General features: G+C 34.2%; 1 protein-coding gene across 3 annotated transcripts in view; it reads right to left on the bottom strand.

The window, feature by feature from the left end:
• LOC123531959 (calcitonin gene-related peptide type 1 receptor-like) overlaps positions 1-24,066 on the bottom strand; it is a 114,057-nt gene that overhangs the window by 41,689 nt on the left and 48,302 nt on the right. The gene's annotated exons all lie outside the window — the stretch shown is intronic.

The following is a 24,066-nucleotide window of genomic DNA, read 5'->3' as shown; positions in this document are numbered from 1 at the left end:
TGATATCTTGAATTTGCCTTTAAGTTATTATTATATATTTTTCATACAATCGGATAAGTGGTGTAATAAGTGACTACAGCATAATGTATTTTTATGCTCTATATTTCAAGTTACATATATTGTCCAAAACAAGTATATTAATATCATAGACGTCAACGCCAAACAACGAGCGTTTACGTGCAATGCAGCGCGGGGAAATAAGTTCACTATGTCTACAACATTCTTGGGGCGCAAAAAGTCAAATTACTTAATATATATATATAAATTTAGTATATTGTCCACTAGATTACTTGATGAATAGTGTGCCTGTAAAATTTACTCCGGTAATTGTGAACGGTGGAACTTCGTCAAGTATAATTGTGTAAGGGCGAAACTTGAGGCGACCAGTAAGTGTTCCCGTATAATTTATGACAACCAACTTCCGAATAGCATACTCCCGTGTTCTATAAATAGAACATACAGTAGTTATACCATAATGCAATGCGCGCATTGCGGACAAGGGAGCGTTTTCTTTATATAACGAATCATTAACTATCTCAGTAATCTTCGAAGGGAATTAAAAAAGTAACATGCCACCTGTATAAAATTTTAGCACGTGTTAACAGAATAAATAAAAGAGATGAAAAAATAACTAATTAAAGGAATATATTGGAAATGTAAGGAATATACCAAATATACAGACACAAAATTTTAACAAGGCGATTCAAAACGGGCCGACTAAGCAAAAAAAAAAGAGCACTGTTTAAAAGCATGTTGCATGCACATTACCCCATATTCTGCAATAATACTATTAAAATTTTGCATCAGAAGAACGGTCTACAGTCTTAATAAATAAATACAATATTTTCGAATGCGATATACCGAAGGGCACTTGTGGTTAAAACTTTTAATGCTAAATCATTTTGATTCATGACGTTCAAAAAATGTATCAGTACAATTAAAATCATAACTACAATAACTACATGTATTTCATTTTTTAAACAATTGATTCACACAACACAAGACACAAACTTGATGATGATCCCGGATGTCAGCTGTGGTCAGTGTCCGTCAAACATTTCCTTATTACAATACATATATGCATGGTTTGGTAGAAAATAATGGGGTTGCATTAGATTAGCAACATGTTTTATTATATAACATCTAAATATTACTACCAAAAGTCAGATATCTACATGTCACACTAAGTGGTCATTTGTAATAAAACACAACATATGAATATCACGGAGGTGTTAATTGTTTCAACGAATAACTAGATATGTGGCAGAAAATAACAATGTGTATGACAGTTTACTTTAAAATATACATGTTGTTCATCATATTTCGAAATTTCAATAAATTTAAATTATGCAATCATAAGATTTCCTTTTACATTCAAAAGAGGATCTTTTAAATTTATAAACACATACGGAAGATTTTTTTTACAAAAATTAACTTTTAATGTATGACGGTAACCAAGAAGAACAACTTTGATTTTTTCTGTTCCCTAAATACATTTTTGTTTTAAATATTAACGCTTTCTATTTGGCATTTTAATATATTTTTTCTCGAGTTGTTTTATTTTTTTCTAAATATTCTTTTTTAAAACTGAAACTGTCACAAAATGAACAGAATAACATCATCCATTCATTAACATCGTCCTTTCATACATTGAAGAAAAAGCGGTATGTTATTTCTAACATGAATATAAAAAAATAGTTTCTCGGCTAGTTTATAGAAATTAAAAGTGAAAAAAAAAAACATTTGTTTGCGATGTGTAGTTTAGAAACCTGATCAAAAATAACGAATAAAATGCAAAATCTATGGTTTACTTATGCTATTGTACAATGAATCACTGATTGTTTGTCCGCAAATTGAGTCCTGTGCTATTTTTAGATAGCAGACCTTATCGGTGACGTCACAGATCCTTACATACGGGAGTGTGCTATTACGACATTGACGTAATGTTGTATAGCTGGTATTTAAACAACTTTCTGTCTATAATATATGTAACTGTAGAGTTCAAACCAGCATGTCATTGTATCTCATGGGTTTCACGGACGATTAACGTTGTAAGGTAGTGTTTCTGAGATAGCAGATGTGGGAATTTTGTGACGTGATGCACGTGTGCATTGTGAATGCTGCTGCCACATCGAACATTTACGGTATCGTCAAGGAATAGCGTTAGCTGTTTTATAATTTGGTTTATAGCTTTGTTTTTCTTCATCTGCTGTATCTCGTCGTTGAATGCGACTGCCTTGCAATCGTGTAACTATAGGTTCTCTGCATGCCTTACATTTCTGAATAAATCTACATGTATAAGCGGTAACACGCAGAAGTCGATCATATTTGCTGAATGTCTTGATGTCAATGATTTTCTGATCGTTCTTCTATGCACAAGGTACAATTTTCCTGAAAATATCTCTTTCCCAGCATTAAATCAGGATTCCATGGTACTGAGAGGATTATGATAAATCTGAATAATAAGGGCCATCCGTTAATTGTTACCACAATATTATAGACATCAGTTTGCTGACACATCTCATTTCATATCTATATAACATATTTCCCAGCAGTATTGATACTGGAGAAATAGTACATCTGTGAGACATGTTCGAAAATTATTTACATTCGTTTGTGGATGACACTTATCATCTGATCAACATCCGGCTAAGTACTTCCGATCACCTGCACGTGTATCCGTTCCATTTCGTTCATTGCGTCTTGTCACATAACCAGTAAGATTTTTTAACTTTTTTATCTTTTAATCCTTTTATGGATATAAAATATATTGAACTACACAAAATCCTACAGATGATTTTACTAGTTTTTTTTTATAAATTAATAAGTTTTGTATGAAGAAATATGCACGTGTTCTGCAGCGGATATATTGCGCGACTTAAGGAAGAAGTGCGAATATTTATCGATAATTCAAATCTAATAGTCTTTTATTACATACACATGTACAATAATAAAAGGTACACATTGGATCTTTCGCCTAGAGTCGCGACTATTTCGGATGCAGAACTCTGGATACAAAAGTTATAATCTTTTCAATACATACTATGTACACATGCAATTACTATATAAAATTGACAAATTTGTTCAACAAGCTTATACAAAATTTACAATATTGGCGCATATAAATAATTCAACACAACGACATTTATTTAAATGACGTCAAGCACCTGATTTAAAACTCAGACGTCAATATAGAAAAACTATTGCCGTGTCTGGACCGCTTTTCATTAAGAATCCTAGTGTAAATGTTTGAATGGAATAGCTCTGCACTTACGTGCGTTTCAAGAAACACACCAATATCGCACATAAGAATATTTTTGCATTTATCTATTTAAGTGTAACATCAATTGCTTGAGCTAACAGCATGGAATTCTACTTTACTGTTCACCTTATAAGTATCCATAAATCTAATTAAGTATATGTGAATGCCATTATCTATAATAACGCACATTTTGAGATCTGGATCTGTTTACATAATTTATTCATATAAAAATTTATATAGATATCGGAAAATAAATTTAGGATATCTTAATATTATGTCCAATTAGAATTTAGACTAGAATCGTATTTAAAGATGTTCATATTATCTAATATTCTGCTATGTGATATACATAAGTCCTTTTATTGTATCTTAACTGGTTTAAATATAAAAGGAAACTGATACGGCTATGCATTGTTGTTGTTTTTTTTTTAATATCACTTTGTGACTTTGTGTATTAGTTAATAACATAAAATGAGTAATGGATAAAAAAATGACTAAATTGCCACTACCGTCCATGAACAGACTCAATCAAACCGAACCTGCAACATTTTCGTTTTTGTTGTGTTGAATGACCTATGAGATTCCGCTTTTCTCTATTTTAAAAATATCACGTTATAGTAATTGAATAGAAAAAGAGCAGCAAAACCAAGCCTGCAACATTTTCGTTTTTGTTATGTTGAATGACCTATGAAATTTCCGCTTTTCTCTATTTTAAAAATATCACGTTATAGTAATTGAATAGAAAAAGAGCAGCATAAATTGGTAGAAGTCACTTTTATTAATACATGTATCTTATTATAGCTCCTTAATTATGTGCTTACTCTGAATGCAGTAGATCCATGTCTGGTCTAAGATTATCAGCGGATACCAAGTGATTTATTACTTTTTTGACCTGCATGCTGGCAAGCAGACCACAAACTCAATAACCATGTAATTGGTGCCAGTGAATAAGATAAGGCTGCAGGGAGAAAACAATAAACTTGTTAATCAAAATAAAAACAACTGTGAATAAAATTTAATAATACCTAGTATCGGGTAATGAAGAATGGTTTTTGTTCTCAGGCTTTAAACTATGTAAGTGTAATGTATGCATTTAACAGAATTCTTAAACAAGAATGTTCTGGTAGAGCAAAAATTATGTTATTGTAGTAACAGCTTCTTTGTATACAATAGCTAAACACACACAAACAGAAATAAAATACATATGAAAAGAATAGGTACGAGTTTGTATTTTCAAACACTTTTACTTAAGATGTATCTCTTTGCCATTAGGTCTTGAAATAACTAACTTTGAATTGAAAATAAAAGTTATATTAACATTTTTCCAAAAGAAAGAAAATTACGGTGGCATGTTTAGGATATACATTATTTTTTTAGATTAAATTATTTCGTGCGCACGATATTTTATCTCGAGCTCAACATCTTATCGCACGACATTTTATTTTGTGCGCACGACATTTTATCCCGAGAGCATGACATCTGATCTTTAGCGCTCGACATCTTATCTCGAGTGCTCGACATCTTATCTCGTGCGCACGACATGTTATCTCGGACGCTCAAAATGTTATCTCGAGCGCTCGACGTCTTGTCTCGTGCGCACGACGTCTTATCTTGTGCGCAAGACGTGTTATATCAAGCGTAAGACATCTTATCTCGAGCACTTGACATAATATTAGAATCTCGTGCGTAAGATATCTGATCTCAGTCGCAAGACATTTTATCTTGTGCGCACGACATCTTATCTCGAGGGCACGACACCATATCAATATATATTAAAGCCCTTTGTGTGTTTTTAGGACATGTAGATAATTAGGGTCCGGTCTTTTCCGGTGTTATGTACTTTCGCGCCTTTCATTTTACTGTTCATACGAATTCAATCTTTTCAATGTAAAGAATAGGAAGAATGTTAATAATTGTTATTGAATCGTTTCCTTTGCTTCCGACCAAATTCATCATGGATGTCTTCCGAGCGGGGTTCAAACATTAAATCTTATGATTGCAAGTCCGATCCCTTATCAAACGGCCACGCCGTGTTTTGGTAAAAATTATTTAAGGTGTTAAGGACACGAAATACAATAACAGTGTTGAGGGCGACACTTCGAAAAAACAAGCCGACAGCACGAAAACACAATGCGAGAGCGCAATTACACGATGTGACAGCACGACAACACGATTCGAAAGCGATAGTTAAGGATTTGAATGCTGACCGATGAAACTCGTTTTTTCTCTCTTTTGATTACTTCCAAAGAAAGTTTATTTAAAGTATACGTAAACTGATCCTAACTACGGTATCCTAAGACCAAAGTATGGTAGTATTTCTTTTCTACTTCTTCTTCTTCAAAAAAGAAAAGAAGTTATATGTCTTGTACACGTATGTCTACGATACGGGGATAATTCGCCTCAAACTTTTTTTATTGCAGTTGATTGTCATAAGAAAAAAGTAATGATTTTTTTATGGTTTTTTTATGTTTTTTTTTCCATACGGATATAGATCTAGTACGCTAAGTTGCATACAGCGAAAACATATTGGATGTACAACTTCTCTTACACTTTCAGCAGTATCAGCTTCACACTACCAACATATGCAACACACATGCAACAATATCGACACTCTATTACCGTTGCATTAAATTACATTACTATACACCCCATACCCAGACAAATGATATATGTAATTCAATGTTTCTTATGTCTAGTGATCAAGACAAACTTATTTTAACTTACTAGTATTTTAAGTAGAATTTAATCAAAGAGTCCGTTACAACTGTGCAATGATTTCATTCACCGTTAAGACTGAAATGATTTATCTCGCAAGTTAATGATAATACATGAAAACTCATGTATTGATGCGCATTACATCGTAAACATTAACAAAATTAAATAAGAAAAATACAGGCTATAATATTCAGAAACATAACACTGGGTATACAAAACCTAGCCAACCTGAGCACAGTACGAAAAAAAGTAAAAAAGAGGTGAAAATGAGAAATATCCACTTTAACATAACACATAACTCGGAAAAAAATACTGATGTGTTTGAAGAGTAGTCGGACACCCCGATTTTGAATATAGTGCGTCTTCTGTGAATAACCGCGGGCGAACAGGGTATAATTGTTGTACGGAAGCAGTTGCTCTAAAAAGGTTCATTGTTTAGCAACTTGACTAGAAAGAAACACTATCCTTTGCAAAGTGGTTTTAGCTCTCCAGGGATGTGTGTAAAGAAAGTTTATCCTTGAATTCATAGATACATAATAGAATCATATTCCATATATAATATTTTCCTAACATTAGAAACCTATCAAACATCTCAAATACGAGTAATCACTCTGCTAAAACAGTTAAATATTCGACTTTTTGTTTGTTTTTGGGATTAGCGCTATTTTCTGTATTACAGTTTGTTCTGAATTCTGTATTCTGAAGTAACTCTACCACATAAATCAAAAGTGGAGGACGGACGATTTCGGCCACGTGTCTTCAATCCTCTTACAGGGGATCAAACTTATAATTCATAGATCTGCGCTCCTTCTATTGAGCTAAGCCGGTGAGAAAAAAGAAAATAAGTATAGGTTACTAGTTCATGAAATGAAAATACCCGCGCTCGTGCGAATCGTGACACCGAGAGCGCGTAACGCTCGAGGTGTTACCGCACGAGCGCGGGTATTTTCATTTCATGAACACCGATCTAAACGGTATGTAACCGTCTTACACAGTGTCATTTTAATTTGTTATTTATTTATTTGTTGATTTATTTATTTATTTATTTATTTATTTATTTATAAGTCTTTCAATCTCCCAGTCAAAAAAATAAACTATGTTGGGAATTACTTTAAGGTTTAGCAGTATATCACAAAACAACAGATTTTTTAGTAAATGAACAGCATCTTGACAAACAACTTATCTGTCCAATACATGTTTTACTGTTCTTTCCCACAGAGTTGGATACTTAAAATATTCGTAATGTGTTGTCCCCCTTTAAATAAGAATACCATTTGTAAAGAAATAAATGTAAACAATTGTCAAAACCGATTTTTACCTGGTTGTGTAAAGTTTAAACACTCGCACGATGTTGCAAATGCATCAAAACGAAAACATGTAACAACTTTCATAAAATGGCGAGTTTTTAAAACCGCCGGACTGTCCAGAAGTGTGGCCCCTTCATGCAGCCCCTTCATGCAACCCCTTTCCAGAATTCAATACATATATAAGTAAATTGACAATGGTTTTGTAGAGTAATATTAATGTTTTATACGCTGTTAATTTTTCATGTAAAACAATGCATTCTTTCTATGATTTGATGACGTTCGAACTTTTTTCTTCGAAGTATGGACCTATACCTTAACTTCAGCAGGTAAATTGAAATACGTAAAATGATATTAAAAAAGATGATGAAAGTTCTGCTAATTCGCCAATTTAAATGCATTTATTGTTTGTTGGGAGTTTTTTTTTTTATCTTTTAATGCACAACTTCACACTTCGGTTGCATGTTTATAAAACATTTTTCATGATAAACTTAGTTTATGACTCCGCATTTACGGTTTCGTCGTGGTCGTTATCATCATCAACATCATCATCATCATCATCTAACAACAATACTTAAAATGATTATCTTCTCTACTACTACTCCTCCCTGTTAAGTACTGAGCCGTGAATGTATCTTGTAGATGAAAACATGACGATCGTAATCCAAAGGTCAAAATATACAATATTTAAAAAAGAAGTATACATGTGTAAATTCTACTTGACGCAGGTATTGTCTATTTTCCGAAAGTATTGATCTGGCACTCATTTTTCTTCACCAGCATTTTCGGGGGTTTCCATTATTTTACGAAATATTTGTATCTTGAAATAACCAATATAAATAACCAATTGCACGGTGGCATAGTGGTAGCTGTCTGACTGCCAAGCACGATACCACGAGTTCAAAATCACCTCAGACCATTTGTTTTTAAATTAATGTTGTTATTGATGTTACTTTTACTCTTACACATGGGCGTAGGAGCGAGTGTAACTTTGGGGTGGGAGGGGGGGGGGGGGCGGGGGCAAACCTTTTCGACCGGCTGTTTGTGTGGGAGGTGGTGTGGGGGGGGGGGAGGTGTTAGCGGCAAGGTATCCTCGGTGCATTATTCGTGACAAAGCCTCAAAGCCTTGTACAGGGATTAATTGGGCCATAGGCCCCCTCAAACCTTTATGTTTTAGCAATCATTGAGTTATTCTGATGATACACATACGACTAGGCACTGAACTGTCTTAATCAGTCATATTATGTATTGTTCTAATTAAGTGTGCCATTTTTTTTTACATTCTTCTGTTGAAGCCCTGGACATACAATCAGTTAGCACTGCATTTGTCTAATTGTGGTATAAAGTTGTGGAAATATCATTTCCCTTGAATGGACAATGAAAAACAAAAAAATACATAACGTTTACATGCGTAAACAGGCTTAATAGTTAGGCCTACATTGATTTTGCAGACGCTCAAACCGGAACTGTAGTGATTGCGCTCAATGATATATTATTTTTATAAAATGTAAACAATTCTTGGCGTGGTGCGTACAGATTTCAGTACTCACACTACGGAAAGAGACAAGTCAGAATACAAGGGAAGGCCAAATGCAAATCAGAAATCAGGTTGAAAAGAATTATATGATGCTTAGTAAATGTTATATTAGACTGCAATTTATATCTCTTTTCCAAAATATTCGGGGGGCCAAACTATACTTTGGCCCCCCTCTCCTAGCTTTGGGGGGGGGGGGGGGGGGGGGGGCTGGCCCCCGCTGCCCCCCCCCCCCCCTGCTCCTACGCCCATGTTACAATATTTGTGTAACATATTTCACGAAATCTGATTGTTTTCTCCTGTATATCTAGTATTCATTTTCAGGAAACGCTGGTGAGAAATACTTTGTCTTTTTATCTGGGATACTTTTAAGTATGTATTATTCAACATTTTCCATAACGTTTATAGACCATAAGGTTTGATCAGATAAATATGGCAATATTTCTACAGATAACATTTGGGGGAAAATGGTCAGTACGTTGGAGTTGAACCAAAAATGCAGTTCAGCAGCTAAACGTTTTGTCGGCACAGCTATTTGCACATGTGACATTGTGAAAATTATAAAGAAATATATACGCAATATTTATATCGCTATTTAACTTCAGACAAAGCCCGCCCGCTAAGCTCAGTAGGTTAGAGCGTTGGTCTACGGACCGCGGGGTCGCGAGTTCGATCCTCGGGCTGGGCGTATGTTCTCCGTGACTATTTGATAAACGACATTGTGTCTGAAATCATTAGTCCTCCACCTCTGATAATTCATGTGGGGAAGTTGGCAGTTACTTGCGGAGAACAGGTTTGTACTGGTACAGAATCCAGGAACACTGGTTAGGTTAACTGCCCGCCGTTACATGACTGAAATACTGTTGAAAAACGGCGTTAAACCCAAAACCAACAAATTAACTTCAGACACCGAGAATTAATTTACAGAAAATATACGGAATATTCTTGAGTGTCAGGTCAATACTTAGGGACAATAACATGGCATTAAATAAACGTCACAGTTTAAACTCATCTAACATTCTTTTTACGTGCACAGGTATGGTATGATACCTGTGCACGAGCGTAGGTATGGTATAATATTTGTGCACGTGCGCAGGTATGGTATGTAGGTATTCATTGTGGTTATTAACCCGCAGAGAAAAATAGTACAGTTGTGTAAATGAAAGAAAACAGCGGTTGTGACTGATACTCGCTGTAACTTAACAGCGATTTGTGTATTTCTATGTTGCCATTATCTGTATTGGCAACTCAAGAACCGGCGGCTCAAACTTGCAACCCCTGTTTTCGTATGAGTACTTGTATGAATACGTGTAATGTTTTTTTCCCCCTAAGCGTATGATGTGTCACATTTCAGAATGTAACAATTTTCCAACAATTTAGCAGTACACTCATCGGAAGTTTACAAGGATACGCTCACGCGTATATGAATTTTTGGAACAATATTGAAAGCGAAACCTCTCTTGTATCATGGAAATGATACTATGATGACTATGGAAATCATAGAAGTTATGATTTATTTCAAATTGATAGCGCTTGTAGTATAAAATTTCAACAGAATGAAAAATTAACTCTGACATGTAAAACAAAATTATGCCGTTAAAATATGTGAACATTTGCGCTGAGCGGGTAATTAACCGGGCAAGCCAAATGGCAATTAATCTTCAAGGATGGAGAAGTAAGAAACAAAATAGTGAAAATGTATGACATTTGGATGTGCGTGCGTACTGCGTGCGTGCGAACTTATGAATAATGATACAAACAACCTTTAGTTGCATTCATCAGATTCACATTAGGCCCGGATACGTTTTTAAATAAAATAGGTACATGTACTTTAAAGGCATTTATATTTAGCTGTTTATTTATGATGTTGATAGAACTAAGGATTCCTGCATACGAGTAATTATTGTGTAAAATAAATATATGCTCGAATCGATTTTCCTGACTCCGTGTAGAAGGCCGGGTCTAAAATCTTGCCTGAGGTAACGGGAGTCGGACGAGATGGAAACGGTCATCCATCCATCCATCAATATTCAGAGGAAAGAAGTTACAGAAATATGAAAAAGTAAAATACGCATTATATGAGGAATATGCTGAATTTTACATTAAATAAAATGTCGAAACGGAGCCCAATAAAATTGAAAGCGAAACCTCTAACTTCAACTTAGGCGCATTTCACCTAAGAATGTGTATAGAAATACACTGTCACGTCATGACGTTGCGTTTCGCTGCCCCGTCAAACGCCGTATTTTTATTTGCGTATGGCAATTTTCAAAATATTTTTGCGAAAAATCTACCGTGAACACATATCTTTTTTACTTTATTTATTTAATCAATATACCTTAAAAAATGTAATGCCAAAAAATAAAAAACTTTCACCGCGCCAAACAAATGATAAAAGACGAAATACGCGAATTCAGGTGCAGTTTTAGTACTTATTTTGCCTCTACGAATGCACGGTTTCCTTCAATAATTACTTAGATATAGCTTGAAAATTTGTTCTTGAGTATTTAGCTGCTTGCAATATGAAAAAACTGTAAACAGGCGGGAAAAAATAAATTCGGATCATTTTCCACTAAATAATAGCGGAAAAACTAACTTTTCCGTGATAAAAGCAGGTACCGCTAGGTGGCGCTACACAGAACACATTAGACAGGACCTGTGCAAAATATATATGCATTTTTGAAAAATATAGTCTTCAATCTACATTCAGGTCAAATTTCTTTAATGTACGTTAATATTTGACTTTTTTGGTCTAAGGTATGGAGCCACCTTAAATATAAATACTCCCTATTTTATTCAGAAAACGTACTCCGACCAAAATGCGAAACTGACCCCCTGCCTACAAAATAGTTCAACTCTGCTCTACAAAATAGTTCAACTCTGCTCTTAAGTGCTATAAGATTTATGCATCAATGAGATTCACGTTCACAACTATAGAGCTAAATAACGATTTATACAAATGTAAAACTGTTTTTATACTTCAAGTTCTCTTTTGTTTGTAAATAATAAATGTAACATGTAAAACAAACATAAAAAGACTTATATATATAATAACAGTCAGTTGGTGTTTTGTTTTGTCGGAAAGTTGTTGGCGATGAAATGGTATTTCATAGCAATGCAATGGTCAGTTTTCCGTGATTTTATGGACATTAACTGATGGTTAAATGTTCAATACAAACAATCTGTGGCAGATTAAGATCTACAAAACTGTCAGTATAATTACATATAACGGCTTAGTTAATGTTCTTTTGCAAACATTAATTTCTTGACACTAATTAGACACATTTGTAAGAGAATGGAGACGGACAATGAATATAGCAAATTCCGCCCCCCCCCCCCCCCCCCCCCCCCCCCCCCCAAAAAAAAAAAGTAAATGTTATTATGATATTATTAATAAGTTTTTAGTGACTTATCATTGTTTATTTGTAACGGATAGACAATTAAAATATATTATGTTAAAATAAAAAAAATCATTGAAAGAAACAGGATGCATTTACTCCAAACTGACTGATAGAACAGAGGGCATCCATGTGTTGGTGAAATACTATGCGAATCGAACATTTTCGTCTGCAGAATTTAGAGAATTATGGAAGCTCACGTGATTGCATAATGTATTTTTAACCGTATTTGGACCAAAATATATCAAGTTAATGTGAAAACACACCTATTAATCAAACTTGTATAACAGGAAGAAAGTGAAATAGAAAGGGCGGATCCAAAAGATTGGTCTCGTTAGATGTTTTTTTTTTGTTTTTTTTTTTTGTACTATTACTTTTTTGTTGTTGTTGGATTTAACGTCGCACCGACACATGATAGGTCATTTGGCGACTTTTCAGCTTTAATGGTGGAGGAAGACTCCTGGTGCCCCTCCGTGCATTATTTTATCACGAGCGGGCACCTGGGTAGAACCACCAACATTCCGTAGGCTAGCTGGATGCCTTCCTCACATGAAGAATTTAACGCCCCGAGTGAGGCTTGAACCCACATCGATGACAGTAGTCTTTGAAGCATGTCTTCTAAATTTTGTGAATGAATTTGATTGTGATCAACACTACAAGGATTATTGTTACACACATAGGATGATCAAAAAGGGTGACAGAACCTTATTATAAAAGACATTATTCGGTAATGGCAATTTCTTTAAGAACATTTTGTACCTTAATGGTCTGTGGGCCAGTTTCTGTAAGTCTTTTAGTCTTCGTTTCCTTACTGAAACCCAGAAATTAGGCAAATGTCCATCCACTTCAGCCATTAATACATTCATTCCGGGATTGTTTAAGACCGGATGTCGCTTTCTACATGTAACATATGTCAAACAAAAATTATTCCCATTCTCTCTGTTTGAAAGTATATATTGGTTTTAAAGCTCACCTATCCATTTTCATGTTTCGTAAATCAATATTCTAGGCTAATGCATAAATCGTGCTTATAAATATATTGGCATTTCAAAGCACCTACTCAGACAGTTTTTACAGCATTACTAAGATATAAGGAAACATAATCATGAAACATACGTTACCATAATTATACAGTACATTAAGTAACATTAAAGTTACATGTAGAATAGTTTTTGGGTTTCGATGGACTGTGGTGGTTTCAAGATAGAGGTTTTTATATTTTTAATGCGTTATTTTGATATTTATGGAAGGTAAGATTGTATTAACGCAATTCAAGATTGTATGAAATTATTGAAATTATGGTTTATATGCATTGTGTGTTCTGATGTAAAAAACACTGTACATTTTGAACTTATAGAACATCATACATATGTAGTACAACTTAGGTAGTGAAACAAATGTCACTTTTGGTAAAACATGTTTCTTCAAATAGTGTTGTTTCTTTGACCATAGTGATTTTCATATATCACTTATACTGTGGGACGGTATTACTGAATAACGCGGTTATATTTCATTTCCGTAACGAAAACATAGATGAGATTCCCTGTTCATATCGCGGTTTTGGTATCATTGTTGTTACTAGAATTCAATATTCTACTTTTAAAACTATAAACAAATACAAACATGGAAGGTAAGATTGTATTAACGCAATTCAAGATTGTATGAAATTATTGAAATTATGGTTTATATGCATTGTGTGTTCTGATGTAAAAAACACTGTACATTTTGAACTTATAGAACATCATACATATGTAGTACAACTTAGGTAGTGAAACAAATGCCACTTTTGGTAAAACATGTTTCTTCAAATAGTGTTGTTTCTTTGACCATAGTGATTTTCATATATCACTTATACTGTGGGACGGTATTACTGAATAACGCAGTTATATTTCATTTCCGTAACGAAAACATAGATGAGATTCCCTGTTCATATTGCGGTTTTGGTATCATTGTTGTTACTAGAATTCAATATTCTACTTTTAAAACTATAAACAAATACAAACAAACTAGTACATTCAAAATATAATGTATTTTAACTGTTACATATAGATTACATTTGATAAAACATTATGTCTAGTACCCCTCTTTATCTAAATTCGGTAACGTATATTTCAGAACTACACAAGAGGACACATAGCTTGGGAAGCCGTTGATAATATTTATGCTTTGTCAGAAGAAATCACACCTAATATCTTTCTCCGGAACAGAATTTTTTTTTCGCATAGTGTGATGTTCACCACTGTTTGCTATATCTTGTATTAGGTAAATTATATGTCATCATGGGTTTTTGTAGCCTATATGAAAGTAATAAAGTTATCTTATCTTATCTTATCTATGCATTAACGACCCCGACTTAATTGGCGCTAATTAGTGTTAATTATCGTTCATCGAGTTTCTGGTATTATCAACGCCTGGGGAAATCTGAAGGAGTTTCCATGTAACTATTGATAATCGATTTTCTATAAATAACCTAATTAACATGTGATCATATTTGCGCGTGTTTTAAACGAAAACGAGGCAATGTTGTCGAAAATTCGACAGTTTTCGTAGATGACTAGGTCTGCATTAATTAATATAATATCTTACAATTTGGTTAGTATGACTCACATTTCAGTTTATTCTGACATATAATTTAAAAGTTGTCGCAACTTGTTGGTACAAACTGGTATTTGTCTTTAGCCGGAAATGATCGGAAACCTTCGTAAATACACGATTCCGATCTGTCTTTTCCGTGAGAATTCCATTTCTACGTTTAGCCGCGGATTATTGCTTTCAGAAGTTATCGTTCTTTATCATACAACCGCATATTTCGGGTGTAATATAGGTGGGGCTGCGGTTGGGAAACAGGTTTCCCTAGGCTGTCAATTTGCAGGTAGAAAAAATGTAAGAAATTGCCAGACTGGATTCACCATATAACAGAAATACACATGTACTCTAAAATTTGATGTGAGAAGTTGCGAGAAGTCGTTTTTGATATCAGTATAAGAGAAAGTTCATTATACAAGCTTAGAATATAGCCCGCCCGCTTAGCTCTGTAGGTAAGAGCGTTGTCAACGGATCTCTGGGTCGCGAGTTCGATCCTCGGACGGGGCGTATGTTCTCCGTGACTATTTGATAAACGATACTGTGGCTGAAATCATTAGTCCTCCACCTCTGATAGTTCATGTGGGGAAGTTGGCAGTTACTTGCGGAGAACAGGTTTGTACTAGTACATAATCCAGAAACACTGGTTAGGTTAACTGCCCGCCGTTACATGACTGAAGTACTGTTGAAAAATGGCGTTAAACCCAAAACAAACAAAACAAGCTTAGAATCTTAGAGTCTGCACCATTTGTTTGGAACGTGTCAGTAGTGCATTGATGTATTTATGACATATTTGTTCCAACTCATTTTAGTTAAGTGCTTTAATCCGTAGTAATAGCGTTAAGCTACAAACTAAAATGGATTGAAACATACGTTACTTTAAATATTAATTACAACAATACCAATTAGCATTACTCGTACAATCAAACAACAAACAAATACGATACTCGAACACTTGATTCCAGGTAGCTGTGAAGCTCTGTATTCTGTATTACCTGTTCATAAGATGAAGCAAATGCATGAATATAGATGTATTCACAATAGTTTAGCACTGTTCCAGAGGCATACGCATTGAAAGGTTTAGTTGATAGATGAAGGAATTGAGCATTGTGATATATCTGAAAATTTCACAGATTAAACGTTCAAGCACATTGTATATATCATAAATTGCTTTGATAGGTTTAGAACTGTATATGCTCATTTCCGTTTATCTAATCAGGTAGGACTTGTGTCCTTTAAAAAGAGGTCGTAAATACTTGAATTATGAATTATGAAAAATGCAATTTGCAATTTCAAAAAAACATAACTGTTTGTACAATAGTCTTTTTCATTTGACTTTTAAAAGAAAGTGACAATAATTGCATTTTATGTTCAATTCTCCATTTCTCGTTATTTTTCTAAGATACAGTATATATACATCTTAAAGATACATGTATCCTCTAAAACTAATTGAAAATGGAATACAGAGGGCATTATCAATTGATCAAAAAGAATTGAAAAAGACCAAAGAAAAACAAGATGAAAATATAATACCTTATGTATCAACACACAATCCGAAAAATTTGGAATTTTTTAACATAATAAGAGAAAATCTACCAATATTATATAACGATACTACAATGTTACATTGTAGCTACATTCAAATCCTTTGAATAAACAAGAGCTGTCTCCGTAGGATGACACATGCCCCCGATGGCACTTTGAATGAATAGTTATGGCCGATGTTAAGAGTTTAGGACCTTTGACCTACGGAGCTAGGTCTTGCACGCGACACATCGTCTTATTGTGTCACACATTTATGCATAGTTATTTTAAAATCCATGCATGAATGACAAAGATATGGACCGGACATGCCCATCAATGCACTATCATGAAAAATGATCTTTAACGTCTAAGTGTGACCTTGACCTTTGAGCTACGGACCTGGGTCTTGCGCACTGCACGTCGTCTTACTGTGGTACACATTCATGCCAAGTTATTTGAAAATCCATCCATCGATGACAAAGATATTGACCGGACACGCCCATCAATGCACTATCCTTTAACGTCTAAGTGTGACCTTGACCTTAGAGCTACGGACCTGGGTCTTGCGCACTGCACGTCGTCTTACCTGGGTCTTGCGTGTGACACGTCGTCTTACTGTGGTACACATTTATGCCAAGTCATTTGAAAATCCATCCATCGATGACAAAGATATGGACCGGACACGCCTATCAATGCACTATCCTTTAACGTCTAAGTGTGACCTTGACCTTTGAGCTACGGACCTGGGTCTTGCGCACTGCACGTCGTCTTACTGTGGTACACATTCATGCCAAGTTATTTGAAAATCCATCCATCGATGACAAAGATATGGACCGGACACGAAAATTGCGGACGGACCGACAGACTGACAGACCTTCGGGGGAATAAAAATGAGTTAACAGGTTTAGTTTTATAATAAATAAAGGCAGCATTTGAATTATATTATTGTTATGTCATTTACGGTAACTAGAGAAGTAGCTCATATTGGTATCGTATTTCAACTGAAATTATTTTAACAAAATTTGATGAATTCTATTACAGCAATGATTACTTAGATCTGATCCATATGTATGTTTGCAAACTTATTTCTGGCGACCAGTTTGAAAATGGCAGGACAGTATCACCATTACATTTATATGAAAACCCAAACTTCAATCCCTTGAAAATTTAATTGATTTGTTGTTTCATTGCTTTCAACTCACTAATTAAAATTGGAAGATTGAATACTGCTTAAGCCAGTGCCAGGGGACGTAGGCAGTGTTGCTTTTTCCATTACTGCTTATGAACAGACTCAATCAAACTGAGTTTGCAATATCACCGTTTGCCTTGTTTTCGGTGCCTTTAAATTTTCAGATTTTATGATACTGAATATTTGAACAGTAGTAGTTCATAAATGTAACCGATTTCAGATGGTCATTTTGTGAGCAACAAATCCTCTGTAGCATGTTTAAATCAATATCAGTGATTTCTGTTATAGCTTTTGAAGAGCTATACCTTTTTCATAGGTAAAGGTCTTGTTTATTATAGTGTCACCCCTAATGAAAGGGCCAGCCAATTTTGCTTATGAGACACCTTTATTATGCTATTTACCCAACTCCTACCACTATGCCAGGCGCCAGGCGGGTAGAAGTCGGTAACCATTTATTTAACTAGTTCGCGGCTCACGAACCGGCCTTTTCGGAATGAGTCCCATAGCATAGAAGAGATTTAAAGTCATCAAAATATGACAACCTTACTGGCATTAACTCGTATGTATGATAATTTTGGATTAATTTGAAATAGTTGTCATCTCGAATAAAATTTTAAAAAATGTGGAAACTTCACAGGTCGTACAGATTTATATTGCTGGATATGCTTCCCTTTTAATGTTCCCCATCGGGAATTTCCATGAAAATGTTGCGGTCGTATCAACTTTTGCAATACCTTCATTATTTCTACTGCACTACCAAAGAATAGGTCTGTTAGTAAGCAAATCGCACAGAAATGAAACATGTACCATAGGTTGGCCGACTGACAACAACTTAGGTGCAAAGATACATGTATCTGATTTCCCGCCTACGTATATGTACTAATGTGGTGGGTGGGGTACATTAACCCCCTACATTGTACATTTTATTCGGTATTTAATACATAGCGTGGCATTATTTGACAACCAAAGTAAATTATTGATTATTTCAGGCATTTAAAGATAGGATTTATTATAAGAAATGTCACATAAGTTTCTTTTTCACCATCCAAATCAGCGTTATCCCTATGCAACGCTAAATTGTATTCATTTGACACCAACGTTTTTAAAACCGTCTTTAAATTTTACTGACATGTTGCTCAGACCGAAATCCTGAATGATAGTATAACATCATGGTATAGCTCAACCTTTGTCTAATTTCTGGGTTACGGCTTTCAATTTTTTTCACTGGTCCACGGACCATCAAGCATATAAATATTCATCCGTACCTTAAAATATAAGATAATTTAGAAACAACGTTGAAAAAATGAATGTCTAACAATATGGTATCATTTCAAAAGAATGGTGAATTAAGTTGCATTCTGCACGTAGCCGTATTACGGAAAAACACATTAGTGAAAACTAATTTGAAAATGCTTTCAAGGGACGAAAAGATATAGAACGGACATGTGAAACTGCCTATTTCAGGGGACCCTAGCTAGATACTTGGTAATATATAATATCTATACCATACTGTTACATTAAAGTTCCTTTAAAGATGTAAAAGATGCAGAGCTGACACACTTTCGAGATTTGCACAGCCTATTATTAATGTACACATACACCTTGATGACTGTAAGAGTGATTTTCTAACTCTCATACTTATTTCTGATGTATTTAACAGCTCAAACTTTTTCATGTGATTGGAATATTGTTTTAGTTCAAGTGTTTGGAATGTAATTTTATTTCATGCTTTCAGTGAGTTACCGATATATTTAAAAGTGAAATATATCTGAGATTCTTTCACACTGAAATTATATCAAACATCTTATTAATTGGTAAGAAACTATAAAATTGACGTGTGTCGAGAAAACACGAATTAAAAAGAAAAAAAACATGAAAGATCAAAATTTCTTTCACTCATATATTCGTAAACATACTGCATCTGGTGTTCACTCGTGAAAGATATTTCGATCTTATATTGAAACAAACAAATACCCTTTAAATATTAAGCTTGGTAATAATTGTCTGTTTGTCATAAATTCTAACACGACCAGCAAATAACCTACATACATGTAGAGCAAAATCTATCACGGGTTATTCTGCAATAAACCACTCGCGTGCAATGCAGTAATTCGATCCAGGTGCGTAGCACGATCGTAAAAAGTAGTTCGTAAAAACTGTTGTTACTAGTATGTCGTATTAGAATCGAAATAATAAATTCCCCAAGTGTGACTTATCGTAGAATAACCAGAGTTTTTCGTTCTTATACGAAACAATATTATTCTTACGTATTAGAACTCAAAACACGGGTTACTAGCATTCTACGATACACCACGTTTGGGAACTTATTATTTCCTAATAAGCAAAGTAAATGTTTAATAGAACAATACATGTATGTAGATAATATACACTTAAAACGTTTGATGTAGCAAGCTACTACAAAGGTAATTTCCACAAACCATTGATTGCTAGGCATCTTTCTTCCAGATGGTTTCAGTGAAACAAGATAAACATGGCGCAAATACATCACTGGTATGTATAAGTAAGACAGTGGTCTAAATTTGACATTGATTACACCCCTAATATTTGCGATGTAAAATTTCGTAAAGCTGTAAACTAATGTATTGGATTAAAGTATAGACTGGCTATATTCACATTTTTAAAAATAAAAAAAGTAAATAAAAATATATATTTAAGGTATAAGAACTAGTCTTATCTGCAGAAATTCACTGGATGGTAATATTCAAATGAACTGGAGTTTTTTAAGGAGATTACACAAAAATAATTATTTTAATTCGGTTAGCGTTTAGGAGTAAAAAATAACTGCTTCCGAATCTGACTAAAAGCAAACACTACAAATCGTAAATTGTACTTAATTTTGCTTTCAGAAGTGCGTTTTTCATGTAGAATTTCAAGCATTTTAAAATTGCATAATCATATAGGTACACGCACATGCATTAAAGTCCATTATAAGCGTTTGCTAAAGTCTGTCCGAAAAAATAAAATGGAATCAATTTGTTTCGTACATGCAAATCTATGATTTACAACGACAAATCATACGGCTAAGTACATTATATCAAACAGTAGCCTTACATTGATATCAACACAGAAATGAATCGGGCTTTTATTTTATTTTTACTTTGTTTAGGGCAAAGGTAGCCGGCGAGTGAAATTTTTCAATTTGAACTTTCAATCTTGTTGTCTTTCCAGCATGATGCCCCATTAAGACCCAGATAATGTGTATTAATGGCACTGACCATCTGATAAGCTTGGAATGTATTCTAATTGTGGTTTGAGAACATGTATAATGAGCGTAGTGTAAATTTGTGCACCACACCAAGAATAAATGTGATAACTCAATAGTTGTTCTTTTTTGAAATGTGTTTGTTAAAAATCTCTATTGAATCTGTTTTTCATAATGAAATTATGGAATAACCAATGTAATCATTTTATATTGTAACTTGTGATAAAACATAAATTTTGTGTAGTGTAACTGAAAATGAAGTTTTACTGTTACGCAACAATAATGTTTTTAACAATTTGATGAGAATGGAATTATTAGCAATAACATAACAAGATTTAGTGCCACAGTCCCTGAACAGAGAAAATACAGACATCAGCGGCAACAAAATGGGATTGTAGGTAAGTCGTTGTGTATATAGTAGACAATAATATGTATAATATATATATCAAAATTTTACTTATTAATAACTTAGGGGCTAACCATTTTATATTAAATTTGGGTGCGGCTGGGTTGAAAGCAATGACCCGGTTTCCAAAGTTAGATATTTTTCTACACATCAGCTATGGCTAGATTATATCCATCCAGACAAAGACAATTTATGTATTTCCAAAGCAGAATATTTAATCAACGAACTGCATTTGTACGATATTGGTCGATAATTTAAATGGCAATATGTTTTATAATACTATAATATATAAAACGCAGCTGAATGCAATTGTACTTGAATCACAAGAGCTTAACCAGACCTATACTTTTTTAAATCAAATTTACAATTCAGGGGCGCAGTTAGGCCAAAATTGCAAGGTTTGCAACCCCCCTCCAAATTCTTACATTAAAGATTTTAAAGATGCTATAGAAATGACATTCACCTTTTACAAAATTGAAATCTATGGCCTGGCGGGCCAGGCCAGGCTAGAGATTAGAACATGCCGCTTTTTGGTGTAAATCTGGATTTTTTTTTTTTGATTTTTTTTTCAAAATGAAATGTAGGCCCGGGGGAGCTATTGTACATTATAGAAAGTACATCAGTGTTAAGGACGTAGCTGGGCGGAAATTGAAGTGTAAGCCATTATATATTCCTGAGGGTTTGTGTACGGTGGCACAGAGGTTACACAGCTGATTTTTATACTAATATTTTCGCAGGTAATTAATGACATGTTTGCACGTTTTAGTATAAAAAATTCACCGCACATAAAGTTAAAGAAAACATACACCTGCACACGTATACCTTATTGCATGCACACGTATTAGTTTTAAAAACATCACCGAACGTTTTGGTATAAAAAAACATCAGCGCACATATTAGTCGAAAAAAACATTTGTGTACGTAAAACTTTATAGATAATACGTGCGCACGTATTAGTTTAAAAAGCATTTGTACTCGTATAGTTTATTACATGTGCACGTATTAGTTTTAAAAATATGTTTTTAAAGTGATACGTGCGCACGAATTATCTATAGCGTGCACACAAAATAAGTTTTTGGTGCACAGATGAGTTTTCTACTAAATTGCTATTACATGCGTACGTATTTCTTTATACGTTTAAAGACGTTTTATACCAATACGTCCATAGATGATTTTAAACTTGCATGTGCGCAGATGCGTTTTATGCTAATGCGTATCCAGATGTTATAATATTAGCTATTACATGCGCACAAAATAATTTATACAAATGTGTTTGTTTTTTAAACTAATACGTGTGCACCTATTACCTATTATGTGCACACATAATAAGTACACGTAAGAAAATGTTTTTTCCACTTAATATATATGCACTGATGTTTTTTTATACCAGAACGTGCGGTGATTTTTTTATTAATAAACTAATACGTGCGCACGTATAAGTTATTACGTGCGCACGTAATCAGTTATTTGTATTCAGAAGTGTTTTTCTACTAATATGTGCACCGATGTTGTTATACTATTACGTGCGGTGATGTTTTTTTTAACTAATACGTGCGCACCTATTAGCTATTTCTTGCGCACGCAGTAAGTTATTTCGTGTGCAGGTGTTTTTTCTACTTATATGAGCTGATATTTTTATTCTAATACCTGCGTACATATTAGTTATTACGTGGCATGTATTAGTATACAAAAACCTCTGTGCCACCGTACAATACTATCTTCGTGCATGATTAAGATTTTATTTTGCTATTAAAATAATATATTTTAAGAAAATACAGTGTTGATATGTTTTAATGCCTTTATTTTTCTAATAATCTTTTATTATTTTCAGCTAAAATGTATGAAAAGAGATTAAGAAGATGTGTCAACCATACAATGACAAAGTGTGCAGCAGTTGTCAGTGAAAAGATGGGACTAAAAAGAATCAGTTCGAAGACTAAATCAAGGATATCATACTGAAAGCCACTTTAAGCTATTAGTGTGTTAGTGAAAAAATTCTGTGGAGTCCGCCCGCTTATCTCAGTAGGGAGAACGTTGGTCTGTGGATCACAGGGTCGCAATTTAGATCCCCGGGATGGACGTATGGTCTAAGTGACGATATGATGAAAGGAATTGTGTCTGTAATCATTCGTCCTTCACCTTTGATAATTCATGTGGGGAAGTTGGCAGTTACTTGCGGAGAAACGGTTTGTACTGTCACAGAACCCAGGAACACTGCCCGCCGTTACATGATTGAAATAGTGTTGTAAAAACGACGTTAAACAAAAAAAAAAAAAAACAAATATTAAAAAACTGTAGGGAGATTAATGTATCCCCTAAAACATGTCAATTGTTTGAATCATTAATAAGTTCAATTTTGAATTATTCAGAGCCCGCCCGCTTAGCTCAGTAGGTTAGAGCGTCGGGGCGCATTTTCTCCGTGACTATTTGATCAACGACATTGTGTCTGAAATCATTAGTCCTCCACCTCTGATTCATGTGGGGAAGTTGGCAGTTACTTGCGGAGAACAGGTTTGTACTGGTACAGAATCCAGGAACACTGGTTAGGTTAACTGCCCGCCGTTACATGACTGAAATACTGTTGAAAAACGGCGTTAAACCCAAAAAACAAACAAAAAAAAACAACAAATATTCAGAAGAAGTTTTGCGCTATACGAAGTGGGAGGAAATAGAAAGGATGCATTTAATGTTTTGTAAACATTTTTTTTTTCATTTTTGATTAAAAGTAGTACATATTATGTTGGAGTTTATTTAGAATTAGTCATATACTCATTTTATATTAGCCGATATGTATACATTAAAAAGTACTGTTTTAAAGTTTTGATTACAGATAGTATTATCTGAAATCGTGTATATGAAGAGTCGTTGGAACATGTAACACAGCCTACAAGAACTGGATGACTATTGTTAAAACACTATAATGTGTCT

The sequence above is a fragment of the Mercenaria mercenaria genome, chromosome 11, assembly GCF_021730395.1.
Source record: "Mercenaria mercenaria strain notata chromosome 11, MADL_Memer_1, whole genome shotgun sequence".
NCBI classification, from domain to species: domain Eukaryota; kingdom Metazoa; phylum Mollusca; class Bivalvia; order Venerida; family Veneridae; genus Mercenaria; species Mercenaria mercenaria.
This window is presented reverse-complemented; position numbering and strand designations above follow the sequence as displayed.